General features: G+C 37.8%; 1 long non-coding RNA gene across 1 annotated transcript; it reads left to right on the forward strand.

Moving 5' to 3' along the window:
• Window positions 1-4871: 4871 nt before the first annotated feature.
• On the forward strand, window positions 4872-6407 carry LOC135774080 (uncharacterized). Its single transcript, XR_010543633.2, has 3 exons — window positions 4872-5239; window positions 5988-6027; window positions 6154-6407. It is a non-coding gene; the product is annotated as an uncharacterized lncRNA (long non-coding RNA).
• Window positions 6408-21906: the final 15499 nt, after the last annotated feature.

Raw genomic sequence — 21906 nt, forward strand, 5'->3', positions numbered from 1 at the left:
CAGACTTCTTTGGGTGGGCCAGCATTCACTTTCAAAACTCAGATCTTGGAGACCAGAAGCCAGATCTTCAGGCGGGAATGCTTGCATGACCTCAACCTTGTTTGAGGATATCTTATGGAGCTTGAGATTCGATTTAGAAAGTGATTCTTGAGTACACTTGAGCAGGTCGATTGCTTCAATTTCCGTGGGAAAGGACATGAGTCCGTCGTCCACGTAAAAATGTCGGTTGACAAAGTGTGAAGTGTCAGGTCCATACTCTTGTTCACCTTGCTGTGCAGCTAACCTCAGACCATATATGGCCACTGCCGGTGAAGGGCTGTTCCCGAAAACGTGCACTCTCATTCGGTATTCTACCACTTCCTTGCTCAAGTCATTGTCTTTGTACCAGAAGAATCTTAAATAATTCCTGTGCTCTTCCTTCACCAGGAAACCATAGAACATTTGCTGGATATCTGCCATGATCGCAACAAGATCTTTCCTGAACCGCAGAAGCACACCCAGTAGAGAATTGTTCAGGTCAGGGCCAGAGAGGAGCACACTGTTCAGAGAAATACCTTGGTGGTGAGCGCTGGAATCAAATACGACCCGTATCTGTCCCGGTTTTTGTGGATGGTATACTCCAAAGATGGGTAAGTACCAACATTCTTCTTCTTTATGGACAGGTGGTGCCCTTTCTGCATGATGGTTCTGAAAGAGTTTTTCCATGAAGGCAGAAAACTGCTCCCTCATCTCAGGATTTCTATCCAATGTGCGTCGCAAAGAACTTAGGCGAGACAATGCTTGGTCACGGTTATTTGGGAGTAATGGACGGGGTGACCTGAATGGCAAAGGAGCAATCCAGTTTTTCTCTTTGTCTTGGTGAAACTCTGTTTGCATAATCTCCAAGAAGTTTTCATCCTCAAAGGACATGGCATGTTTGTTATCATTTTTGGTTTTCTCAAACACATTGAGTCCAAGTTTGTCCTCAGCTTGCTGAGGTACATGACTGAATGAATGGGGAAAAACAACAGACTTGCGCTCCCCGCCATGGCACAATTTCTCTTTTACTTTGACATGGCTTTGGCATGGAGTGAGAAGAGAGGGGCGTCCATTTTCCAAGATGTTAGTTTTAAAAACATTCACCATTGACATATGGGCTTTGTCGATGCAAACGTCACCTATAATCACCCAGCCCAAGTCCAGGCGTTGTGCAAAGGGTGCCTTTTGCGGTCCATTGATTTGTTGTCTCACTTTGTGTACACGGATCATATCTCTTCCTAGCAATATCAGGATCTGAGCATTGGGGTCTAGCTTTGGGATAAACTGTGCCACAGGTTTTAAGTGAGGATGAGCAAGGGCGACCTCTGGTGTGGGAATTTCAGCTCTGCTGCTCATTATCTCGTTACACTCAATCAGTGGTGGGAGATCAAGACATGTCTTACCATCCAGTGTCTCTATTTGGAAGCCAACTGCTTTTCTTCCAGACATTTCTGTGGAGCCAGCACATGTTCTTAGCAAATAAGGAAAGGGGTCACCCTGGATCCCGAAAAGCTGAAAGAACTCTCCTTTAACCAACGAGCGGTTGCTCTGGTCATCAATAATGACGTACATCAGGATTGCTCGTTCCCGTTGCTCTCGAGGAAATACACGCACCAGACAAATTTTCGCGCAGGATCGCATTTGAGCATTTTCTCCACAAACTTCAGTACACCTTGAAGTAACCTCCGTTGTAACATTGTCCTGTCGTGTTGTATGCAGTTCTTGCTTTGCAGGTGTGGAGAAAGGCAGAGCTGGGTCAGGATGCATGGCAGTACAATGCTTATCAGAATCACATTCTATACATTTTAGGCTCACAAGGCAGTCTCTTGCCATATGACTTGTAGAGCAACACCTGAAGCATCTTCTGTGTTCTTTCAGAAGATTCTTGCGTTCAGTTAACATCCTTTTCCTAAAAGCTCTACATTTTGACAGAGGATGCGGTTTGTTATGGAGAGGGCAGCTCTTTATCAGGTCTCTCTTACTTGTCTCCTTCACATTTGTAGAGTCTTCTTCAGGTTCGTCGGATACATCCGTTTTGTGCACTGAAACAGGGACCCTGCTATCTCCATGTCTATACAGAGGTCTTTCATTTTTAATGACTGTATGGGCACTACTTGAGAGCTTGAAACTAGGGTCGTTTCTTGCTTTAGCTTCACTACAAATGAAACGAGGGGTATCAAGATAAGCCAGTCCAGGTAAATATGCATCTCCTTTAGCGACAAGTATTTCTGTGAGCAAATCTGCAAGCTCCCTGAGTTTCACACTGTCTTTTGGAGATAAGCGTGGAAAGTTGTCCAAGCGCTTAAACAAGGCACTTTCTATGACTTCTGGAGTAGCATAAGATTCTTGAAGTCTTATCCAAGTCATCTGAAGAGCAGCTTGTGGATTTGTAACATAAACAGCTCGTATTCTTTTAACATTCTCCGATGATTCTTTTCCTAGCCATTTGATTAACAAATCTAACTCTTCATTGGCCGAGAGCTGTAAATCTTGTGTAACATTAACAAATGAAGACTCCCAAGCTCTAAAGTTTTCTGGATTGTCATCAAACTTGGTAAGCCCTGTTGTGACTAGTTCCCTACGTGCTAAGAATCTTGCTATGTCCAACAGAGGTGTTGCTTGGCTTTGAGAGGATTGCTGCACATCTGAATTGACTGCAAACCCTTGAGAATCACGATTTTGGCCTGGAGATAGTTTAGATGCAGTGTTTGAAATGGATTGCGGTAGGGCGTATTGATAATCTGGAGGTCTCGTGCTCTGGAGATGTTCACTGTCACTTATTTGACTCCTTTCCCAAACTGCTTTAGGGTCACAATCACTTTCAGCGTTCACACCCTGAGAAATTTTGATCAAATTTGGAGTTGATTCTTTTAAACGGGATGACAAATTCAGAGGTAAAGTGGAAAAGTCGTAGCTCACCGATGTCTGGTGTTCCACATATTCCTTTGTTCTTTTTGAAATCACATGTGAAGAGAGTGTGCTCTTTCCACTACGACTATCATCACTTTCCATTGCTGCCGCAGCAGATTCTAATGCATCAGCTTCTGCTATGGCAGCAGCAGCTTCCTTTTCCATTTCCAATGCTTCAAGACTCGCTTCCACCATAGCTCTTTCCTGTTCCAGCCTGGCTTTTTCCTTTCTCATTTCTAATTGTTTTTGTGCAAATGCCATCCTAGCACGTGCAGCTTCTGCTGAGGCTCTCGCTTTAGCGGCAGCACGACTGACTGAAGATTGAGAGCTAGATGATGTGCATTTTGATCTGACCTCTGAAGGTGCTTTTTTCTTTCCTCTGTTTGCTTCAGCTTCCATGCCTGCATCTGTATGTCCTTCTTGTGTTTGCTGATCCATGACTTTTTTAATCAACTGCTTCTTACCACGGTTTTTTACTGTACTGTTCTCTTTATATGTTTTGCTATCCAAGCGTTGATAGAAATAAACAGCCAGCCAAACTCTGTTCAAGAGCCAGGAAATGAGCGCCTTGCTCCTTTAATAGTCCACTATGCAGTTACAGGGCAAACTCACAGGTCAATGAACCGAGTAAAACTGTAAATAAAATGAAAGAAATAACAAAACCTATTAATATTCAAAATAACATTATACTCCTCAAAAGTATAGCAATCAGAATCTCTACACATGGATTATTATCTTAAATTAGACAAGTGGCTAATTTAGCACGCTAGCTCAGATCAGCAACATAAACATCTCCAATTATAAACTGATTAAACTAAAAATACATAAAATGTTATGTGCCAGAGAGATAAATGATTCAAAATAGACTTACAACCGGTGCTTCTGTAGCATTTTGAAGAAGGATTAACTTGGATGCAACTCAAACATACACTCAATGTGCACTACACAATGCTTACTGCTTCCTGATTACCCAACATGCTGCGCTCACATAGACTTGTCAAAATAAAAGTCCTCATATACAAAATTACACATAAGCAGCAAATAAAGGTAAATGAAATATGAAAAGCATATTAAACATTAAACAAAGATTAGGTAAGTATAAATGCAATGTCCATCATAAATTATACACAGCCTCTGACAGAGGCAGAACACCTTTCTAAAGACATTACTTGTGTGCATTTTGAGGCAAAACAAAGGACACTGATGTATTTTAAGCTATGTCAGTGCAAGTAGTTTTAAGTTTGGACAGCTCTTACATTTATATTAGTCTAGGACTAGTCTAATCCCTGTCTGGTAAACCGCCCCCACATTGTCAATAATAATAATAGTAATAATAATAATAATAATAATAATAATGGAGAATATGAATGAGTTTTTTTTTCTTTTCCAGGACACAGAAAACATTGTTTGTTTAAGTTTGCTAACCCATAAATTTGGTTACTAAATTCTTCTTCAGAACCAAGCATATAATTATGCAAATACAGATCAGGGCCCGGATTCAAGAAAACATTCTTAAGACAATAAATAAAAATGTTCTTAAGATAAATTATAAGAAGTTCGTAAGAATGTTCAAAGTGCAATTCTCGAAAATGTTTTAAGATGTTCTCATATAGGTTACCCGTCCATTAATCTTTTTACCACCTTGCGATCATTAACGCGATATATACTACAAACAAGTGATGTGTTAAGAGTAGAAGATGTTATTACTATCTGTTGTAACAGAGGCCATTTATTTTTTATTTAACCTTTATTTTACCAGGGAAATCCTTTGAGAACAGGTCTCTCTTGCGAAGGAGCCCTGGCCAAGAAAGCCGCAATAAAAAGTCCACATAAAATATAGTAATAATAATAAATAGTAAATACAACAACATTCAGAACAACAATAACAATACAATACATCAAACATAAAAAATGTTTTATCCTAATTTGGGATACATGGACACACTGAAAAAAATGGACTTGGTGGGTCTTTGAATTTAAATAAAATAAACATGTATATGCAACACAAAATATTTATATTCCTTGTGTAAACATAATTTAATTGATTAGGATGAAAATGTTTTGTTTGAATGTAAAATGAACACATTATTCTCACATTGATTAAAATTGATTGAATTGAATACTTAAAGCAATAAAATTGAGTTTGCACACAAAATGGCACCTCCTGAGCAGAAGGTGGCAGTAACGCTCAATAGAAAGGACGTCAATCGCCATAAAAGAAGAATAAACATCGTTTGTTTTGGGCGCCAAAATGAAGACTCAGCAGCAGTCAGTCAGAAGAACTCTCTCAGACGGACACCACGTTATTAAAGTAAGTTCTATTATTTATTTATGTTCACTTGATACCTGATACATCTTCACTAGATAGACAGTTTTTTTTACAATATGTAGCCATTGCAATGACTTGTAGTAAAAATGAGTTTGGAGGATGTTGGTGGAGTAAGTTAACGTTACAGTCAGTCAGTCAGTCAGTCAGTCAGTCAGTAAGTGTAAGGCTCATAAAGAAAAACAGCGTTTTAAAAATGTCCGCTGTATAACGTTATTTCACGTTTGGTAGTTTTATCCGAGTTGAAAACTGACAGATTTGAGTTGACTTTTGAGGCACTTTTTACTCAGTTGTTCTATGGAAACGGTTCAGGACAAATAAAACGCTAACCAAACGTTATTCTGTCCAGAGTAACGTTATCCATGTAAGTAATTTACCAGATGATATCAATTGACTACATTAATAATGACATTGCGTATGAAACAAACTTAATCAGATGAACAGACCCGCGTCAGTTATTCGTGTCTTCACTACGCCACGAGCAACACTTGATTCAATTAGAAAAAGCTTTTTTTAAATGCCTCGCGTGACGTCTGGTATATTAACTGAAAAAATTGCTTTGAAGTGCCACACCTTAAAGCTGACGTTTTCAGAAGAGCACCTTGTTTTAAGATCTCATTTTGTCCAAAATTGCGTCCTATATAATACTTATTTCATTATTGCTCTGTGTATGTGTGACCTTAATCATTTGAGGTTGTGTGTTGATTTCACCTCTGAATATTTCCTCTTATAGCTCCATCATCCTTGCATGCGCTACACACTCAAAAGCATTGGTAAGTAATTCCTATCACTGTTTTACTGCTGTTAGGAGCGAAATCTTATTTTTGTAACTAATATACATGTATTATTCTTTGACTCGCAGTACTCAAATATACAATGGTTGGTTAATTTGTTTTCAGATAAATGCTGAATTTAAAAGAATCACTACTGTCTTATGTTCCTGCGTGTCACCTGGACCTCCAATCCAAAAACCTGACGAAACTCTTCTATCAGAAAGGAGGACAGCTAGCAAAAAGACTTCAAACAATGAATGATCAAATGACAGAAGTAAGTAATATAGATTCATAGACATAAAAATGTGTAAACATTGTTGGAAGTACAGAAAATGTAGTATGTTTTAGTTACATCTTTTGGCACACGGGTCATTAAAACACCTGGGAAGATTTAAAGCGGTAGTTCACCCAAAAATAAAAATTCTCATCACTTACTCCCTATCATGTTGTTACAAACCTTTATAAATGTCTTTGTTCTGATGAACACTAAGGAAGATATTTTGAGGAATGTTTGTTCCCAAACCAATCATAAGCCCCATTCACTTCCATAGTGGGGAAATATAATACTATGGAAGTGAATGGGGCTCATGAACAGTTTGGTTGCAAACATTCCTCAAAATAAATGTCTTCCTTCGTGTTCATCAGAACAAAGACATTTATACAGGTTTATAACAACATGACAGTGTGAAAATGAGAATTCACTTTTGCTGTGATTGTCAGGTATGGTAGCACACACTCGAAATGTGGCCTCTTTATTTAACTCATTCCAGTCTAGTAAACGCGCACACACACCTGGAGCAGTGGACAGTGCAGCTGCCTTGCTTTGTAACCCATATATTTGTAACCAATTGTAATATGCTGTGGCAATGCACATGGGTCTGTATACTTACATTTATATTTGTTTGCATTGTACTAATTTCCAATGACACTTTTATTGTAACAGTAACTTTTTTTCTGTTTCTTTAACTACATTTGTCTGTTTTGTACAGGGCATGGATGCAGGGCCGGCCCTGGGCATAGGCGGAATAGGCAAATGCTAAGGGCGCCGCCGACCCCTTGGGGCGTCCGTGCGCCCAAATTATTATTTTTTTTAATATATGTATATAAACATTTAACTATAAATATTTATATATTTTATTATATAAATATTTTGCACAAGAAAACAGCAGTTATTAATGAATTATTAGTAGCATAGTATCTCGGAAGATCGTGCTTGTTAAATAGCTCTGTGGCTATACTGCACTGAAGCGGCAGTTTAAAATATAAACCCAGAATTCAGCGAACGTCAAGAACAAGAAAACGGAAACAACAATCAGACAGAGACGCGGAATTTACATAATGTTACACAGACCATGTTTAAATTTCAATGTTTCTGCACAGAAATACCAAATTGTTCACTTTGTTTGGTATTAATAGGCTGCGCATTGGAGTGCTGGCCGCGGTGCTGAAGACGCGCTCGGACGGAGTACTGGTGGCAGCACAGATATTTACGTGCAACCTATTGGAAACTATTATTCGTTATTATATAATTAATATTCGTTATTTTACTTTATTACTTCCTCTTAAGAAGAGTTCTGCAATTTTATTTCAATATTTCTCTTTATATAAATACTATTTTGTACTTAAATCTATAATTTCATTATTTTACTAACCCAACTAACTCATCTGGGCTTTCCGATAGGTTGCACGTAAGGGAAAAAAAATAGCTTTCTTCCCCTTGAGAAGAGTTCTGCACTTTTAAACTTAAAAAAATATATCTCTTTACAAAAAAACTTATTTTCTTCTATTTAAAAGCTGTAATTTCGTTATTTTACTAACCCAACTAATGACTCCTCCACTTTCCAATAGATTGCACGTAGATATCTGTGTATATGTGCCATCACGCGTCTTCAGCACCGCGGGGAGCAGCCAGCACTCCAATGTGCAGCTTATTAATACCAGACAAAGTTGGTATTTCTGTCCAGAAACATTGAAATGTATACATGGTCCGTGTAACGTAATTTAAATCCCGCGTCTTGGCCTTATTGTTTTTTTCTTGTTCTTGACGTTCGCTGAATTCTGGGTTTATATTTTAAACTGCCGCTCCAGTGCTATAGCCACAAAGCTATTTAACAATGAGCACAATCTCCCGAAACACTACAACATGCTACTAATAATTCATTAATAAGAGCTGTTTTCTTGAACACAATTAAATATTTTAAGTTAAATGTACAGTGTTAAAACATGTAAAAAAGACAAGATTTTAACAATGTCAAGATCAAATGCCTGAGTAACAGGGTATTGTGTGTATGTGTTCGTGTGTGTTTCCAAAATATTTTCAAAATAAAGAAAAACAAGACAAAGCTGTGCAGTTTGTTTCTGTGTAAGTTATGAACAAAATGATTGGAACACAATTGTGATTCTGTGATTCTAAAGGGCACCAGGTGAAATCTTGCCTAGGGCAGCAAATTGGCCAGGGCCGGCCCTGCATGGATGAAGTCAGCAACAGTGTGGTCATTTGAAGACCCCACTGTTGGGATTTGTGCTCTCAAACAACATGATTCTTGTGATGAAGAAGAGGATCTTTGTATAGTCCTGGAAGGCATGAAGGTGTTGCAACATCGTGCCATGTTGTTTGAGCTGATGTATGCCTTAAACCTGAGCTATCCTGATCTCTGCTTTATTTTTGAAGAAATCCAAAAGATTTTAATGGAACTGCATTGAGCGTAACTTTAACGAACAGTTTCTTTCAGTGAAAGGATCAGAAAGACTGTGCTGCTCATTTATGTTCTTTTTATTTATCTGTTTTAAGTGTTTTTTCTTATTAAAACATTAACCGTTTGCTGCTCAGAGTTGATTTTGGAAATGGTTGTTGTATTTTGTTTTTGTTGAATCTTTGATTATCAGTTTATACAAATGCTGTAGCTCTGACTTTCTGAAGGATTGATATTTTCCAGTTTGTAAATCCATTTAAAAAATAATAGTACTTACTGTTTTGCATGTCTCTTTGGAATGCAGTGTTTGTGCTTTAGCACTTCTAAATCTACTGTGATAGTAACTATTTAAAACATTTGGGTCAGTTTTACAGATGAGGCTTTTTCTAGTCCCAGACTTTTGCAATGCCTTAATTTGAAAACATATTGCACTGACATATCTTGACATATATCAGTGCCATTGTTTTGTCTCAAGATGTACTCCAGTGTTGTTTTTGTAAGGTAGGTTTGTTTGTAAACTTTTTTTGTAAAAAATATCCTTATATAACTAGGGCCTAGTCATGGATTAATCTACAACCTGTTTGGGAAATTGCCCCTTTGTATGTACTGCATGTGCTGATTGTTGTAATAGTTATTGACTGTTGTTGAATTAATGTGTAGTGATTTAAATGAATTGATGATCTGAAAGCAGTGGTTTGCCTCAATATCACTAAACTTTTGTTTAAAACTCTTTGCTTTTTATGCCAATGCAAATGTATTTTGTATTTAAAAAAGAAATAAATAACATTTGGATAATTATGGATGATTATTCTGGTTCCAGAAACATAATGAAATTGCTTTAGAGTTACATAATCCCATAATATAAGCATTAAAAAAGCATGTTGGAATTACAGATGAAAATCTAGTCCCCTTACATAATAAAATTACTTAAACATTACAAAATAAATGTGTTATAGTAAAGAGAAATAGCACTTTGAGTCAACATATTTATATTAGACTACTTGAAACAATTAAAATGTTTTGGTCTGACACATAAAAATTAAATGAGGAAAATTATGTTGGTTTAACACAATCGGATTATGTGGGACCGATGTACACATTAAAATTATGTAAATTGAAAGGATTTTTTTTTTTCAGTGCAGATACCCATTGTGCCTTCTTCCAGATACTTTACTAGCCTCTTAAATTGGCCATAACAAATCAAGTTATCAAGTTTTAAGTCATTCTGTAAAAGATTCCACGCTGATGGGTCAGAAATTCTAAAAGCCTGCTTCCCTAGCTCTGTTCGAGCCCTAGGCACAACCAGATGGAGATTATCATTAAAGCGCAGAGAACGAATACTGGTCTTAAAGGAGATAAGCCTTCATAAATAAGGAGGCAATGTCCCAATGATGGATTTATATTCAAACAATCACCACTGGGAGTAGCCTACGCTGAGCAAGAGAAGGCCACTGAGCTAAATTATACGAGGTGCAGCAGTGTGTTAGGGGTTTACTTCCTGTAATAAATCTCAGTGCTCCATGATACACTGAATCTAATTGATTTAAGTATTTATTAGGGGCATGCATATATAAAAAATCTCCATAGTCTATAAGAGACAAGAACGTAGCCTCGACCAATTTCTTCCTTATTGTAAAAGAAAAACAGGCCTTATTCCTGAAATAGATCCCTAACTTTAGTTTTGGATATGATCCTTAAAGGTCAAATGATCATCAAGTAGAATCCCTAAATTCTTAAATTCAGTCACACGCTCTATTACATTTCCCTGCAAGGTAACAGTATTTGGCGATATCATTCACAACCTTCAGTGAAGCAGAGATGGTACTATGTTCCTTTTGGAACCCTGACTGAAACTCAGAGAGAATATTATTAACACTCAGAAAATCTTTTAGTTGTTCACTTACTAGATGTTCTAAAACCTTTGACAGTTGGAAATAGGCCTATAATTGTTTAACAAAGTAGGATCTCCTCCCTTTAACAAGGGGAGGACATGGGCAGATTTCCATATTGATGGCACAACATTCTGAGCCAAAGACAAATTAAAAATATACATAAGTGGTTCAGCAATAAAATCTGCAGCAATTTTTAAAAAATATGGCTCTTGACAATCTGGACCAGCAGGCTTTTTGATATCCAGTGACATGGGCTCTATGTACATCAGTAATTGAAAACGGGGCAAAATTAAATGAAAGAGGCTGGCCAACACAACATCCTCCAGCAACATTACCACTAAAAGGGGAGGTTTTTGGAGATATGGATTGAGCAAACATGGAACCAGATGCAACAAAGTGTTCATTAAAACATTCTAGCATCGCTAGTCTATCTGAAATAATAGTATTGTCCCTAATAATATGCAGAGGTAATTCATTGCGAGATTTAGTTAAAGTAATTGACTTAATGGATTTCCAAAAGGTACTAGGATTATTTAAATTATCTGTAGTAACTGCAAGATAGTATTCGGATTTAGCTTGTCGAACAGTTATTGTGAGCTGGTTTCTTATTTGTCTAAAATTAATCCTATCAGGCTCCACATCTGATTTCCTGGACTTTTCCCAAGCCACATCCCTCTCATGAAGAAGTTTGCTAAACTCCATCGTAAACCATGGATTATCTCGTCCCTTGATTCTGAACTTACGCAGTGGAGCATGTTTATTAATAAGTTGCAAAAAACCATCATGAAAATAGTTCCAGGCTATTTCAATATCATCAATAAGCCTAATCCTGTCCCATTTAAAAAACAATAAATCATGTGTAAAACCTTGTAAAGATAAATTTTTCATATCACTTTTTTTAATACATAGAGGGCTATTTTTGGAATTTTGGCATTTCTGACCACAGCAATTGTACAATGATCACTGAAGTCATTAACAAACACGCCAGTTTCAGAAAATTTATGAGGAACATTAGTCAGAAACAAATCAATTAGAGTAGATTTCTCTGGATGTTTTAAAGTAGGAAATTCAATAAATTTTTTGAATTTAATTCATTACAGAGATCCTTCAATCCATCTGAAGCAGGTTTGAACCAGTCCCAGTTCATATCGCCCGCCAGGCTAATCTCGCTGTACTGCAGCTGTGATAAAAGCTGTGACAGCATCTGAATGGTCTCAGCTACAGCAGAAGGTGGTCTATAGCATCCAACAACATTGACAGTCATGCCTTTATTCACCTCAACATTTAGGGACAAAAATTTAAGTTGTTTACTCACAGATTTGGATAAGACTATGTTAGCAGTAAACTTGCTCTTTACATATATAGGCACACCCCCAGCCTTGCAAGCCGGTCAGTTCTTAAGACATTGTATCCACTGACAGCAATGTCTTTGTCTGTTACTGATTTAGAAAGCCATGTTTCTGAAAGAATTATAATATCTGCAAAGCAAAACAAAACTCAACAAAAATAATGTCATTTTCAACACTGAAAAATTACAGCTTAAAATAGAATCCATTTTGTAGATGTCTGCATATGCAGACTAATGAAAGTCAAAAAGATTTTGGTGGCTCAACAAGCAAGCCCAGATGCAGACAAAAAAAACTTTTCCCAATCAAGCGAAGTAAAACAGCAATAAGGGTACCATAGTTTACCAGTGAGGCTGAACAGGAATCCTTTAAAAATCAAGCGACAAGAAAACATGGTCAGCAGCTACAACACAAAGATATAATCCAACCAGCAAGAGCAGCGTGCAGTATGGGTTGATGGATTAACCAGGTCAACGCAGGCAAGCAGTAGCAGAAAACAAATCCAACAGCCACTGAGATGGCATAGGCAGCGAGCGATCCACTAGCCAGCAAACTCAATTTACCAGTAAGGCCGAACAGGAACACTTTTAAAAACCATGCAATGAAAAAATGGTCAGCAGCTGCAACATAAAGACATAATCCAAGCAGCAAGAGCAGCATGCAGTAGGGGTTGATGGATTAACCAGGTCGAACACAGGAACAAGTCCAACAGCCCCAGCCGCTAGGATGGCATAGGCAGCGAGCGATCCACTAACCAGCGAACCAAAAAAAATATGTTGTGCTCAGCAAACAAAAAAAGTCATTCTATCCGTGCGCGGCTCCGTCTTCCTCGAACACTTAATTTTTTAAATATATAAAAAATATTTTACGTCTTTAAATTTGTAAACAGAGTTGAAGCGCTGCATTTGAAAACTGCGCATGTGCGCAGTCCTACATGCTTTAAGACTCTGGGGAATCCATGTAGCAGTAAATATACACACCTTGCTCTCCTGTGAAGTTCACTCCGCACTGTGAGACCGTGGATTAAAGAAGGTGCTAAAACGCAGAGTAAAGATGGGGCGGAGCTAATAGGGCTCAGCTTAAGGGGGTTACGTGTGCGGCACAGTCCTTGGCTGGGGCCCTAAAAGTTCATGGGCCCTTAGAATCATCCTAACTTCCCCCCTTACGGCGCCCCTGGGGAGGAGGCACGCAAGAGGAAACTTGTGCATGAATTAAATATCTTGAAAATAAACAACAGATAACTAAATTACGAAAAAAAATATATATGTTATTTACAGCAGTAATCTAACATCAAATCGATATGCACAGATTAATTAGTACTCCACCTCCCACGTGACATCATCAACTATGTTGTTAAACCAACATGGTTCAAATGACGTATGTGCGACAAAGTTACTATGCTTTCGGGAAACAGTCGTGACAAGGTAGATAGTTTCTCCAACGATGCATCGTTGGTTCAGCAGCGAGTTACTTCGTTGTTCGGGAAACGCACCCCAGAGTCTTTGAGTGGTTAACATTAGTAATTTCACAATGACTGTATTATGGAGGAAGTAATATGTAAGCTAATATTATCACTAATACTTACTGAAGTAGGCCATTAAACTTAATTTTTAATTATATAAAAGTATGAAGAGTATGAAATTCCTCATTAAACCAATCTTATTGAAGTAAACAGTTTAAATTGCCATTTCTGAATACACAATACATATCACATATATCCTAACTTTAAGATGTTATTTAAGACATTTTCTTTTCTGAGATTTGAATTTTTCTTGATTTTTTTCACCCTTTAACTGCCACACCAAAGGAATTCAAACACATACTATGGAAATTAGAAAATATGAACTATAATACTATTTTTTTACAAACATAATCAAAATAAAATGTTTTTTTATATTAAATCTTCTTTATTTATTGAAGTATAACATATTAAAATATTTTGAGGTTTTCATTTTAACACAGGAAATGAAATGTTTTCATGTTTTTTGCAATAAAAATGACCAAAAGTAACAAAAATAAGGACTTTCTGCATTTAAAACCTAAAATAAAAGAAGGCCAAAGATAGTAATACAATGGTATTTTAGTCTTTTATGATTTAAGAAACACACTGTCAAGTTTGGTAGTGCAACAGCATTTTTGGTCTTTTTTTACATAAATTAAAGGGGTCGTGGCATGAAAATCTGAGATTTTCCATGTTTAAGTGCCATGATTGGGTCCCCAGTGCTTCTATCAACCTAGATGTGAGAAAAAAATGTGAGAAAGATCAACCCAGTAACTTAGTTTTGGTAAACCAATCTCTGTAAGCTTGTGAAAAAATAGGTAATTGAAATTTGGCTCCCCTTGTGATGTCAGAAGGAGCTCTTATTATAATAATACCACCCCTTAATTTGCACTTTCCAACCACAGCACTGACATTTCCAGTGTTTTAATCCAGAGAGGGAGAGACAGAGAAAATAATTCACAGCACAACTAAGTTTCAATTTCAACAAACCACCATCATTGTGATCGGTGTTTGCACTTCATCCGCTCATTTGCATTTTAAAGGTCACACACAAAACTGCACATTTTTGCTCACACCTACAAAGTGGCAATTTTAACATATAATAAAGCTATTATAAATTATCTATATGATATTTTGAGCTAAAACATCACATATATGCTCTGGGGACACCAAAGATTTATTTGACATCTTAAAAAAAGTCTTGTGACATGGCCCCTTTAACATTTCTTTGTAAACCAGCAATGCTGGGTAGAGTAACCCCGGATTTCCACCGACTGCGGAACGGCTGCGGATCCGTTGCGGAACGGCGGCGGAGTCAATTGGTTTCAATTCAAGTCAATGTGTGTATTTCCACTGACTGCCCTCCGAATCCGTCACAGCTCTGGCCATCCGCAGCCCTCCGGCACAAATACGCAGAGCTTCTATTTTTGACGGATGCCGGACAGCTCCGCAGGGCGGAGCCAGGGGCGCCGTTAGGGGGGTGCAGAGTATCCCAGGATTTCCACCGACTGCGGAGCGGCTGCAGATCAGCTCCGCTGCGTTACGGCTCCGCACTCCGCCGTCCGTCAATACCCACCAGATCCGTATTTGTTGCAGAGCGGCTGCGTGCTGAAGTGACGAGGACCCATGAGGTCTCGCAAATTCAAGTGAAGATCGCGCGATACCTAGGTCTGTCTCTGCCCATTATTCCGTTGAATTATGATGTTTTTACAAACCAGCCCAGATCACAACACGAGAACTCACGTAGACAGAGCAGTACATCGTATCCATCCAAAATTCAAAAAATAAGAAGGCTGGTAAACCATTTATGCTCTATCTTTAATGTATTTATTTGAAACTCCCACTGGCTCTGTTCTTGTCTATTATTTGTTGTTTCTGTATTAATGACTTTATTTGTGTGTGTTTGTAATGTTTGTATTGCAAATATTTAATAAAAAAAAACAGGAGTTCTCGCGTATTCAGGTATGATCACGCGATAAAGTCATGGCTCCGCCCAGGGGCGCAATGAACAGTTTCAAGGGGGGTATGCGAGACAGAATTTTGGGCCCCTTTCTTTAGATGATTGTTTGATTTTCATACTATAATGTGTAGCTATAGAAAATTACTCAATTGAGTGCGTTTATTTAATTTTACAAGTCGCATTTGCACCTAAAAATAAATGCATGACGCGAAAAAAAAAGATTTAGGCTATTCGAAAAACGAATACCATTTTAATCTGGAATTGCAAAAAACATTTACATGACTGATTTTAAAGAGATCACTAAAAGAAGAATAATGCATGGAGATGCATTTCTGAATCTATGGAAATCTATGGAAGGCGCTTTGAAAGTCACGGCAGTCAAGTTTTCTGTGCGGTTTTAGAAGCGAAATGTGTACATTTATGTTTAGCCTATAATAGTTCATTCTTCAGAGTTCAATTCAATTCAAATTGATGATCTTTATAGTCCATTTAGTCCATTTAAAAATTTTCTTTCAAACCGATTGTATTCATCAGAAAACACCACTTATATTCTCTTTATGTCGTTGTTCTCTGTGCGTGTGGTATGTGTTTCCCGCAACCCCCACACGCGTCCCCCGCTCATGACAAAAAGCGTGGTCGGCAAAAGTTTAAAAAAATAATATGACGTAGGTGTGCCTCGCCCACGCACGCCCTTAGCCAGTGACACAGAAATTGCAAAAAGCACAATCGGCTAAAGTTTTAAATATGACGTTGATTTTCAGTCAATAGCATGCCATTTAATTTCTGTGCACTGAAGGCTGTTTTTTGAAAAGCGATAAAAGTGATATACTCCCTAATATGAATTTGCACATCCAACAACAACTATATTTTTACAAAAATAATACTGCATGTTTTGGCATTTGATAGCATATTGCCAGGGCCGGCCCTGGGCATATGCGGAATAGGCAAATGCTAAGGGCGCCGCCGACCCCTTTGGGGCGTCCGTGCGCCCAAATTATTATTTTTTTAATATATGTATATAAACATTTTACTATAAATATTTAATTCTGCACAAGAAAACAGCAGTTATTAATGAATTATTAGTAGCACAGTATCTCGGAAGATCGTGCTTGTTAAATAGCTCTATACTGCACTGAAGCCAGTTTAAAATATAAACCCAGAATTCAGCGAACGTCAAGACAAAGAAAACGGAAACAACAATCAGACCAAGATGCAGAATTTACATAATGTTACACAGACCATGTTTAAATTTCAATGTTTCTGGACAGAAATACCAACTTGTTCACTTTGTTTGGTATTAATAAGTGCTGGCCGCAGTGCTGAAGACGCGCTCGGAGGGAGTACTGGTGGCACATGCACAGATATTTACGTGCAAGACATTGGAAACTATTATTCGTTATTATATAATTATTATTCGTTATTTTACTTTATTACTTTCACTTAAGAAGAGTTCTGCACTTTTTATTTCAACATTTCTCTTTATATAAATTCTATTTTGTACTTAAATCTCTCGGTCTGATTGTTGTTTCCGCTTTGTTGTTCTTGACGTTCGCTAAATTCTGGGTTTGTATTTTAAACTGCCGCTTCAGTGCAGTATAGCCACAGTATGCGTGCGTGCGTGTGTGTTTGTGTTTGTTTCCAAAATATTTTCAAAATAAAGAAAAAAGACAAAGCTGTGCAGTTTGTGTTTCTGTATAAGTTTATGAGCAAAATGATTGGAACACAATTGTGATTCTGTGATTCTAAAGGGCACCAGGTGAAATCTTGCCTAGGGCAGCAAATTGGCCAGGGCCGGCCCTGCATATTGCAGTAGTTTATATATACGTAATGATGCACGGTGTTCTTTTTAATGTTCTTTTTCTTTAATATTCACAACACTTATCAACAAAACATTAATTAAAATTAAGAGACTAATTATATTAAACAAAATTTATTTTAAGCAAACATTTGAAGCAAACAAAACTTAAATTAAATTCGAAAATTATGTCTTATGATTCACTCTATTTTTACTGTCATATTAGCCTTTATTCCATTACAACGCCCAATATATAGCGTTTAAAATTACAGTCTTAATAATCGAATTAAATTGAAACAAAACAGTAACAACATTACAACAATATTTTAACAAAACAATACTTAAACATAAATATAGAACAGACATTCTCTATTCGGATATATGTTAAAACAATCTGATATAGCGTTTATAATAGCTGCACTAAGGGCTAAACCTCCGTTGCAAACCTGAATAAAAATGAATCACTTTCACTTTGAAAATGATGCGCTGTCACATTAAAACCAGCTCTTAGTCATTTAAAATTTAACTCAATTACAATGGCTAAGACAATTCTCCTATTTCATGTTTATTTAATAAAGAGTCCACAATTGCAGAAATAAAATGCTTACTCTGCTTAAAGAGCCACACAGATCCAAAAACTGACCTGTATTGCAGTGTGTCACGTAGCTGTCCATCAATGTAAACAACGTGTAAAGTAGTTGAACCAAAAAGTGCACGATTAATAAAGTTATTGGCTTCTAAAGCAGGGAGTCGACTCTGAATCGCTGAAACGAGTCGTTATATGGATTGAATCTCCTGCCTGTCTTTATCCACGTCACACGAACGCATCCACGTCACACGAGATACTAATCTCCGCCTACAGCCTTGCCCGCGGGAGAAACGAAAACTATTGCTGCGTCCGAAACCGCCTACTACATACTATATAGTACGCGAAAAGCAGTAGGCGAGGCGAGTAGTATGTCCGAATACATAGTATTCGAAAAACAGTATGCAAAAAGTACCCGGATGACCTACTACTTCCGGTTAGATTTTGCAGTGTGCATACGATGGACGCTTCACTATCCCATGATGCTCCGGACGAGGAGTTATCCAACGAAGAAGAAGAGGCACGCGGCTGTTTTCGCGCTGAAATGACATGACGTGATGACGACGTATGTCAAGTGATGTAGCAACATATGGCGAATGTAGTACGTCTGAATCTCATTCATACTACCCGGATTCATACTATACAGTACCTACTGTTTTAATGCCAAGTAAGTAGGTACTTCATCTTTTTCTAACCGCGGTCAAGCCAGCGGTGGTTTGAAAAAACACGGTCAAGCCAGCCGCGATTCAGATTCTGATGCGCGCCTACTGTGTTGTTTACGGTAATTTCTACACACGTAGTGTTTGAAGATTTGTTGTACCTACTAAACCTATAAGCGCTGTCATTTATGTTGTTTATTATCTCTTGCGCCTGTAATATCCAAGAATGTGTCCGTCTTTGTGAATGAATGATAAGTGTTGCTGTGTATTTCTGCCAACTGCTCTGGGTGTCTCTCTCTCTCTCTCTCTCTCTCTCTCTCTCTCTCGTGCGCATGTGCGAAGTGTTTGGGAAGAGTTTGTGAGCGGAGCGGCGTGCTTGAGTGAGTTTTTCAAAGCTTCTCCTTTTTTTTCCTCTTCTAGAATATAGAGTATACTGGCTGAGCTCTTTTTTTGGTTTAAGAGAGAGCGATGGGCTCGAATTCTGATGGCTTCGCGGCTTTGACCGCACGACATGGGTGTAAATGTTTGTCTGATGAGACAGTGACGGTGGAGGATTGTTTAGTTGCTATTAGCAATGCAGTTGGTTCATTAAACATTTTGTCTGCATCACGAATGAACAAGGCAGTCGTGGTTTTTCTAAAAGAAACATATATGGTAGATGATTTAGTTGAACATGGCATATCAGTGAGAGATTTATTCATTCCGGTTTTACCATTGTCTAACCCCTCGAAAAAAATAATTCTGTCTAATGTGCCGCCTTTTATATCTAATGATGCACTTGAGCGAATTCTTGTGCGTTATGGCAAACTAATGGGACCGATTAAAATGATCCCGTTGGGTTTAAAAACGCCGGAATTAAAACATATCGTGTCATTTAGACGCTGTACATACATGACTTTGAATGCTGAATCCCAAAGATAAATGGGAAAGATTATACGATCTTTATCTCTGTAGATTCAATGAAATGTTTCACTTGTGGGAAACAGGGTCAAATGAGACAATCGTGCCCTTTGAATACGCAGGCGGAGAAAGACGGCAATATTGTGACAGAACAGGGGGCTGTCTTAGATATTATCGCTGAAAGTAATGATGACATTGTACAAAATGAAGTTGTACCTCCTATTGAAGTTGTACCTCCTATTGATTATTCTACTGTAGCGGAGCAAGATCGCGTTAATGTAAATATGGACAGCGCTATTGTTACCATTGCGCAAGTTGATGAGGTGCTCGCTGAGGTGGATAGTGATTTAAACCTGATAGAGCAGAGTGAGCTCGAAGCCTCGCAGTCACAAAGCAGTTGTCTGTCACAGGGCGATGCAGAGTTGTTGTCACAGAGGACGGATGATAACCTGTCTGAAATTGATTCTGATGGTGAATATCACGATATTGGAGAGGAAAATGATGCAGACTTGCAAGGTAATTCAGTTGAGAAGACTGCACATTAAAGAGCTCCTCATTCAGCAGTTAAGTAATTTTCTTGATGTCACAAAGAATCAGAGAAAGCCTAAATTGGAGAAATATTTTCCAGATATGGAGCTCTTTGTTGAGTCTGCTTCCATTGCTTTGCGCAAAACGACTTTGGAAGAACTTGACCAACCAAAACGCTATAGACTTAAGAAGTTTGTTAGCAATGTGAGAAAAATTTTAAATTGACGTTTGAAAAAACATTGAGGTTATGAAAAGTGTTATGAATCAAATGCGGTGGGTCGTTTTATACCCCTTTATAATAATTGTTATGACGCTCCTTAATATTGGGTCTTTAAATATTAATGGTTGTCGGAGTACAACAAAAAGGAATGACCTTTTTAATTTTTTAACTTTTAAAAAGGCTGATGTGATCTTACTTCAAGAAACTCATACAGATCTGGGTAACCAGTCACAGTGGATTAGTGATTGGAAGGGTAATGTGTTTTTGAGCCATGGTACCAATATTAGTGCAGGGGTTGCATTTTTGTTTTCACCCCAAGTCAGTGGTATTTTTAAGAGTTTTGAGATATTACCAGGAAGATTATTACGGGTGGATGTTACTGTGAGTGAAACAAGTTTTTCTATGTTTAATGTGTATGCTCCAAATGAAGGTAGGGAACGCATAGATTTTTTTGGAAAATTGTCAGACGCATTGGCACAGTGTCACCAGAACAATATTATCATGTTGGGGGGATTTCAATTGTACTTTAAATCAGGAGTTGGATAGGAATCACAATGAACCTCATCCTTGTTCAGCTAAAACCCTTAAAAGATGTAGTTGATACATATAACTTTGTTGATCTGTGGAGAGAAGCATTCCCTAGGCTTAGACAGTATACTTGGCTAAAAGTAAACTCAAATAATATGTCTGGAGCTAGGCTTGATCGTTTTTATACTGAAGCATGTCATAGGGAAAGATTTTTTAGGAATTCTATTTCACCTACTTTTCTCTCAGATCATCATTATATTTCTATGACCGTTTCTGTTGAGTCCACCAAATCTTATAAGTCACTCTGGCACTTTGATATTAGGCTACTTCAGGATCACTGCTTTATTCACTCTTTTCACCTTTTTTGGAGTGCTTGGAGAGAGGAGAGAGTTAATTTCCCATCAATAAGTCAATGGTGGGATGTGGGCAAGGTGCAGATTAAGATTTTTTTGTCAGCAGTATACTGCACATAGCAGAAGCACTCTAATAGGAAGAATGAAAGCTATTGAGCAAGAAATTCTTGGACAAAGCAGTAATCATACTACAGGTTTCTTTTTCAAGTGATGCTTTTGAGAGGAATAAATTTCTCCTACGCAGCTTGGCTGAAGAACAAGGCAAAACAGCACTTTTAAGGGCTAAGTTTACCCGCTTAAATGATATGGATTCTCCTACTGCTTTTTTCTTTGGACTTGAAAAAAAGCCGAGAGAGCATACATATCTTCATCAATTGAAACTCCCAGATGGAAGAATATTAACAGAACAAACTGAAGTTAATGCTTCGGAGCTAAATTCTGCAAAGTCACCTGGGTTGGACGGCCTTCCAGCAGAGTTTTATAAAGCTTTTTGGAACTTAATTGGCCAGGATCTGCACAATGTTTTTGGAGAAAGCATTAAAAGAAAGATTCTTCCTCTAAGTTGGCGGAGAGCGGTATTGACTTTGATCCCTAAAAAGGAGATCTTGGTTATTTAAAGAACTGGCGCCCCGTTTCCTTGTTGTGTGTGGATCTTAAAATCTTCTCAAAAGTTTTGACCAACAGACTGAAGGACTGCATAGAAACTGTTATTCAAAATGACCAGTCGTACTGTATTCCTGACCGAACCATTTTTGACAATCTTTTTTTGGTTCGGGATATAATTGCAGTGGCAAAAAGACATAACCTGGACATAGGATTTCTGTCTTTAGATCAAGAAAAAGCCTTTGATAGAGTGGACCATCTTTATTTATTTAAAACTCTTGAGGCTTTTGGATTTGGTCGTCGTTTTGTGTCTTT

This window comes from Paramisgurnus dabryanus, chromosome 5, assembly GCF_030506205.2.
Source record: "Paramisgurnus dabryanus chromosome 5, PD_genome_1.1, whole genome shotgun sequence".
In the NCBI taxonomy this organism is placed as follows: Eukaryota; Metazoa; Chordata; class Actinopteri; order Cypriniformes; family Cobitidae; genus Paramisgurnus; species Paramisgurnus dabryanus.